We start from the raw sequence: 7,890 nt of genomic DNA on the forward strand, positions 1-7,890 counted from the left end.
GCTGCATCATGTTATTTACTCAGTCAACGCAAACAATGCATTTACGTAATAATTTTCATCATCCATATTCATTTTGTAATTAATTGTAATCGTTGAAAAGGTGCTCTTTAACTGGAAACTTTATCGTAAGATAATAATATATTCGTTGACAAGCTCGTGTGTTTCCATCAAGTCGCCAAGTTTATCATTTAAACTTGGCGACTCAAATCAAATAAACACAATCAAATCCTATTTTGCTAATCAAAATTATGTTTGATATTGTGTAGTTCAGCATATGTACTGGTTAACTTAAACCTGTGACCACAGTAAAGCGAACCCAACAGGTTTACTTGTTCAGCAATTGTAATTTCTTGCTTCACGGTGAAAACGGACTTACACATAGTCTGGGGTTGCTCATATTTCAATTTTTTTTCGATCACTCGTAAAAGTATACTGTACTTATATAAAATTGCATATTTCAGTTGCGCAGCAGATTGAAGGTCTTCGCCCCTTATCGCTTTAGTGGTGGTTCTTTAGCCTAATAAATCAACCAAAAGTTCGTTTTGTATCTTATTATTAAGAAAAAAAACTTAAGTACTACATTATCAAAAATATAATAGTTTTGTAGTAAGAAAAATTATACCAGTAATTAAATTGTTCATTTTAACTTTCCGACAAAAACAGCGCACCAAAAATTAGATAAACATGGCTGCAAAAAAGAACACTTCACGGTCACACGGTCGCTTTACGTCAATCGCTCGCTGCCTGTTAGAGGCTCCCTCCCTTCGCACTTCGCGTGGGATAGCGTGTGTCTGTGTTCCATATTTTTGTCCCAGTTACCTACCCTAACAGCGATGACTATTTTCCTGCCTGATTTGAAAACAGCACAAGTTCTATTTCTATGGCAAAGTTTCATCGCACGTTCCGTAAATATGGAAATCAGGTGTCACGGAATATTTGGCATTAGGCATTGTGAGCCAAGATTAGTGTAATCAGAGTGCGAAGGAAATTTGAGCAGGATTCCTACGTACCTAATTAATGAATAAATAACATGATTATGTATTTACAAGAATTCATGGGCATAATACAAGTGATGTAGATTATAATAATTTACTATGAGTTTAATTAGTTGTTATTTACACTGTAGGTAATTGTGCAACTATGGTGACGTTGCGGTTAAGGGTTAATAATTACAGATGGAGGTCTCGGGTTCAAACTTCAACAACCAATTATCTATAACCGTGATGACAAAGTATGTTGTTTGGTTTCCTATACAAGCTTCAATATCTATGTAAGTAGTAAACTAATTATCGTGTGAAAAGGCATAAAAGGCGTTTATTTTCTCAAAATTGATTCCTTTAGAATTCTTTTTGATGTCATTTCTAATAACTACTAGATACTACTACCGCTTCGGAAACAAAAAGCGCTCTGAGAGAGAAGAAGCGGCGCAAGAAACTATCTAACGCTATAAAATAATCACAATTTAGTCGCAGGCTGTCCGATCATTTAGATATTCAGCAGTGGAGTAATAGGATTTACGACAGAGCCATTTTTTTATAAAACATTTAAATTTATTTATAGATAATGCCTGACATGTGGCTGGGACTTTATTATAGAAGTGTATACATTTACCCTTAAAGTTATTATGTATCTTATGAAGCCTACTAGAATTAGTAACAAGCAATCCCTTATTTCTAGTGTTATAATAATGAAAATCACTATTAAGAGCAAAAAGGTGACGATTCTCTGTCCGACACAATGAGTGTCTGGTCGTCTGGTGGTACTTCTTTATGGAAGAGGTGGACAAACGAGTGTACGGGTCACCTGGTGTTAAGTGAACACCGCCGCCCACATTATATTGCAACACCAGAGGAATCACAGAAGCGTTGCAGGCCTTTTAACACGTTTATTTGAAGGAACTCATGTCGTATCATCCTGGATACACCGCGCAGCTCATTTCACAGCTAGGTAACCTAGGTAACACTGAAAATGTTTAAAAAATGAAAAATGGCTTAATGTAAAAAGTTGCCAATACTTTTTTTTTTTCGAAGTAATCTCCGTTCCTCTCTAGACATCGTCGCATTCGCTGGAACCACTAAGAAAAGCAGTGGGCCCATTCTTCTTTAGAGGTCTCTTCTTTGGCATTTTCGTTCGCTTTCACCGCATCTTCGGAGCTCGTAAAGCGAATAACTCGAATTTTATCTTTAGTTCTTGGGAATACATGAAAGTCGCAGGGCACCAGGTCAGGACTGTATGGCAGATGACTCATTATCTCGACACCTGCCATAGTCAAACAGTCCGTTTCGCGGACTGCGCTGAAGCATTGTCGTGGTGAAGGAGGATCCTGCTTCAAGGGCGCTGCTGTCGAATTTTTTCCAAGACAACAGGCAAACAGCGATTGACATACCAGTCTGCAGTAACTGTCCTTTTATCTTCTAGCACAACTATCGCGAAATTACCTTTTCGACCAAAGAATGAGGCAATCATCTTTTTTCTTTGACTTCTTCCTTTATTTACCTTAGTTGGCCGATCCTTGAAAGGATACAAAGCTTCCTGACGCCTAAATGTTCGTGTAATATTTTTTGAACGTGACTCATACCAATGCCTAGGCTTGCCCGTATCTGCTGATAGGTCACTCTCTTATCTATCTCTATCATGCGTCGCACATCACTGATGTTATCTTCAGTAGTCGCTGTTAAAGTACCTCACGCGGATCATCATTGAGATTGCTATGTCCACGCTTAAACTCGTTAAACCAAAAGTAAATAGTGGCATGAGATGGGGCTTCATTAAGAAGTGCTAATCGCAGCCTATCATAGCTTTGTTGTTGAGTAAGCCCACAACGAAAGTATAATAATAAATCATTGACCGAAAATTTTCTCGCGTTAGGTTCATTTATAAGACGTGTAGCAAGAGTTTTAGATTTGCCGCCAATTCACAGAAACAAATGACAAATGAATGCAATATACTACATTAGGTTACCAAAGAGTTCTAAAATTGAAATTCAAAAACAGTTTTCATTAGCAATGTTTCTAACTGGCCAGTTCTAAGCATTTTCAATGTTACCCACGTACATAGAAGAATGTTCCTTCAGTCCGAAACGCCGTAAATCCAAATAGTGGGAATAATATCCAAATAAGTGGCGTCTCACGCGAACGACGAATTCGGTGACATGAATCAGGTCAAACACCTCTTCAGAACACTCCCCGTGATAAATGCGGATTCATGGAGCACTGGATGCCCAATAATTCGAGCAATGTCAAATGTTCGACACTTACGTCGATTTTGGCTTGAAATCTCGTTTCTATTGATAAGGGCTAGTCTTTTAATTTCAGTTTCCTAATTTCTCATTACTGAATAATACAGTATTTATCGTATCAAATTGAAGTTTCCTCGGACCATCACGGTCTCTCGCATATAGACACTTAGTGCCTACGTGCTTGTTATAGTCTGGCCCTTTCAGTGTAATATTATCAAGATGTGTAACTTTTGCAATTCATTTATGCCAAAGTTTCTTTGACCAAAATAAATAATATGAATTGATTTGATTTGAAATATTTTAATTCTCACCGAGATGATCATTTATTTCTTTTAGGCAGCTTATTTTTGTTTATATTGTAAAGACTGGAAACAGGAGTATATTGTACTGAAGAAAGGAAGGGTTTAGTTCCATAGTTCTGCAATTTCATTAATGGGCAACAACCTACTCTTGGGGCAGGGTTTGTTTCCATCCCATTGCTGTCGCCAATGTGATATTATAGGGCATGGATATATTCATACCAACCTCTGTATAAGTAACTATATATGGCAGAGCACACAGCCTTCGTGCGATGTGTCAACAGTTAAAGCAGCTGCTATCTGCAAATAACAAGCGTACGGAACGTCATGGCTTGCGGCGCTAGGCACAAAAATTGTAAAGAAGATATTCAGGTATAAATAACCGCCAGCACTTGGTATACCTTGAGAGAGAGCTGATCAACGACAGTGCGGCTCTCGCCATGGTTGGACGGCGTGCGAATTTCTGGTACACGTAAATCGTATTACTATATAAAATATTATTGAAACGATCAGACAGCTGGGGTCACCCTAATGGACCAGAGTCAATAATTATTGAAACAAAAAAAAATAGTAGGATGAAACGCATTGGAAAAGGAAGAGAATATACCAAAAATCAAAGAAAAAGTAAATTACGGGCGATATGAGGTCGGGATGTGGAAAAGTTTAAAGGTAAAAAGGGTTTATATCGATTTTAAGATATCATATTAACCTACCTGAGTGACATACGTAAAGTTTTAGCCCATGAAAAGGTATTTTATATAGAATTCATACCTGTTAATTTTGTAGCAGCAAAAATATGCATTACAATTAATCAAATCTATTTATAAATGTAAAAACGATAATGATTCAGTGTTATATTATCTTTTTTACTTTTATAAATAGATCTGATTAATTGAAACCGATTAGATGCCCGACAAACGATTTGTACAGCGACGCTCAGGTGCTTAGCGTTCGAAAGCTTCACCTGCTACGAGTAGCGATGAATGTCCAAAAAAAAACCCTGACCTCAACAACGTACAATACTTTGCTTAAAATCCGAGTATAAAAATTGCCTCTTACCACCGTCAAATCTGCATTTGCGTGTCGCTTTCCAACCTTTTTGAACCCCCGGATTTATAATAAACTTGTCCAGTTATGTTAATTTAAAGAACACTCCATCTTCAAGGCTTAAAAGTTTCAATCAAAATATTTCATACAACTATCCTTTATGGAAACCGAAAATTTTAAAATACCTACACATACACGCAATTAATACTTGTGAAGTTATTACTTTTAGTTTATTTATTTATTTGTATATATGTGTACATGTAAAGTACGAAATAAATAATTTTGTATTGTATTTTACTGCTTATACGAAATTAAATGATTAAATAATGAAATATTATTATTTATTAATTTTGATAATTAAATGACGATCCCTATAGCCCGGTGGTTAGTTAGACCCTGCCTACTGAGCTAGAGGTCCCGGGTTCAAATCCCGGTAGGTACAATCATTTATATGATAATTATGAATGTTTGTTTCCGAGTCATGGATGTTTGTATAAATGTATTTATATATGTTAAAGTATATTGTATTAAATATATCGTTGTATTGCACCCATAGTACAGGCTATGCCTGGTTTGGGGCAAGATAATTTGTGTAGGAGTGTCAGTATTATTAATATTATTAAATATTAACTTTAATCACTTATTTGGATTTTGTTTTTTACTTTTTTGAAATAGATTTTTTTTATTCTGTCATGAGAATTTTCGATTGAATGTTAGGGTTTATTTGATACTAAGTCAAAATAAGATGAAAATATAAATATTTAAATCAAAAAAATTACAGTGTATCTGGGATATAAAAAAAAATTTACATTTGAATTTTTCACATAAATTTTGATGTTATCTGAAAAGTGTGCTAAAACAAAAGTTGTAAATATGCTTAATATGTTGCCAATATAAACCATTTTTTACCCTTAAACACCCCCCTTTTCCACTTCCCGCCCTTAGATCGCCCGTAATTTATTTTTCCTTTCATTTTTTTTATTCTCTTCCTTTTCCAATGCGTTTCATCCTACTATTTTTTTTTTCACTTTTTTTTTGGTTCTGTTCGTCCATCTGTACAGGCAAAGGGGTCAAAAGCCCATACAGCCAAGTCTTATTTTTATTTTTCTATTCTTCAGTCTTCACTATACACAGCTTGTTCAAAGTCAAGCTAAGTCTTTATATCATCTTCATCTTCAAACATAAATAGTACAATTTCACATAAAAGTAGTATTTCGTGTTCTTCATGTTTCATTTTCTTCATATACATATAGGTTCGCATGAAAGGCCGAAGCCAAGTCTTTTATTGATAATATTCTTGTTCCAATGAAGATCAAGCTTAAACCCCGGGCGGGTTTAATAATAATAAACTTTTATGATATAATACTAAAATATAAATCTTATATACGTTATAAGAAATATATTATACATGAATTATAAGTAATAATGATGAATATAAGTTGAATATAATAATTATAAGATAATATGAAACTAATTTAAGGTATAACTACAAATATACTATTTACATTTATACATTAAAATTTACATTATAAACACAAGTCCAATAATAATTTATGGACGAATATGTTTTAAGTCTGTGTAAGGGATTGTGTCGAAAGCCAAGCCGTATTTTCAAATTTCGCCTACCGTTGAAACTATAAATTTGTAAAGCGGCACGAAGCAGTCATAAGTTTTCAATAACTGCTGAAGTGAGCGCGGGATGTCTTCAGCATTCTTATAAATATCCAAGAGGCAGTCTATCAATGTAAATCTTTGAAGATTATATTGGGGACAGTCAAAGAAAATGTGATCAAGAGTTTGGATGGATAAATTACAGAATTGACAAGTTGGAGAATCTAAAACACCGATCCTAAATAAATAAGCACCACTACGAGAATGTCCCAGACGTAACCGACAAATTGTGGTGCAAAATATCTTTTGTTAGGGATAAGCATTGATATTTGTCTCTAATATTGTAAATGATGAAATTAGTTGTAACATTACATTTAGGATATTGTAAAGCTTTTAAAACACTTATGCTATTCGTTATAACAATCCAATTATTATATGACTGTTCTCCAATATATTCTAGAGCAGCATATATGGCAGCACATTCTGCTGTGTATATACTAGCCAAGGTATTTAACCTATGACAAAACCCACTCCGCAGTTTTATGTCATAAACTGCCATAGAGACAGCAGTATTACTTTTAGATCCATCAGTATAAAGTTGGTTATAATTTTGCCACTCTGACAGCATACTATATACATCTTCCTTATATTTTAATGATTCATTAATAATTATTTTAATAGGTGTATATTTTGAATTATAAGAATTTAAATAACATGGCCAAAGAATACTAGAAAATAGATTATGATCACAAGAAAAATGTAACAAATCAGAGATGCCTTCTACTTGATAGTAGGAATTATTGTCAGTTCGGTTAATATAGTCCTGTATCTTTAATAGGAGTGGATGATTATTAATAGAAGTTAATTTGAGAAAGAATTTTGTTTGTAGATATTTGAATCTAAGAGCTAGTGGGGGAATATTACATTCTACTTGTAATGATATAATAGGAGTAGACCTAAAAGCGCCAGTTATGATCCTTAAGCATTTATTTTGTATTTTTTCTAATTTATTCACTATTGTAATTACTCCACCACACCAAAAGAAGGCATACTCAAAATGGCTACGGACTAATGACTTATATAGTGTTAGCAAGATGCATGGGTCTGCACCCCAATATGTACCAGCTAATGATTTCAGAATATTGCAGGCCTTTAATGCTCGATTTTCTAATATTTCAACATATTTGTGCCATCTAAAATTACTTAAAAACGTAACCCCTAAAAACTTTATTGAATTATCTATTGAAATTTCCTGAGTACCATAATATATTTTTGCATCTTATTCTTATAGAATGCTTTGAAAATATTACTACTTTGCTTTTGTCAATACTGACCTCAAGACTAAGATATTGAAAATAAAGCTCCAATTTTTTGAGTGCTACATTTTTTTTTATGGAATAGGAGGACAAACGAGCGTACGGGTCACCTGGTGATAAGTGATCACCGCCGCCCACACTCTCCTGCAACACCAGAGGAATCACAAGAGCGTTGCCGGCCTTTAAGGAAGGTGTACGCGCTTTTCTTGAAGGTACCCATGTCGTATCGTCCCGGAAACACCGCACAAGGAAGCTCATTCCACAGCTTCGTGGTACGCGGAAGAAAGCTCCTTGAAAACCGCACTGTGGAGGACCGCCACACATCCAGATGGTGGGGATGATATCGAATACAAAAATACATTAAGATCTAACACAGCAT

Source organism: Leptidea sinapis, chromosome 37 (assembly GCF_905404315.1).
Source record: "Leptidea sinapis chromosome 37, ilLepSina1.1, whole genome shotgun sequence".
Classification (NCBI taxonomy): Eukaryota; Metazoa; Arthropoda; class Insecta; order Lepidoptera; family Pieridae; genus Leptidea; species Leptidea sinapis.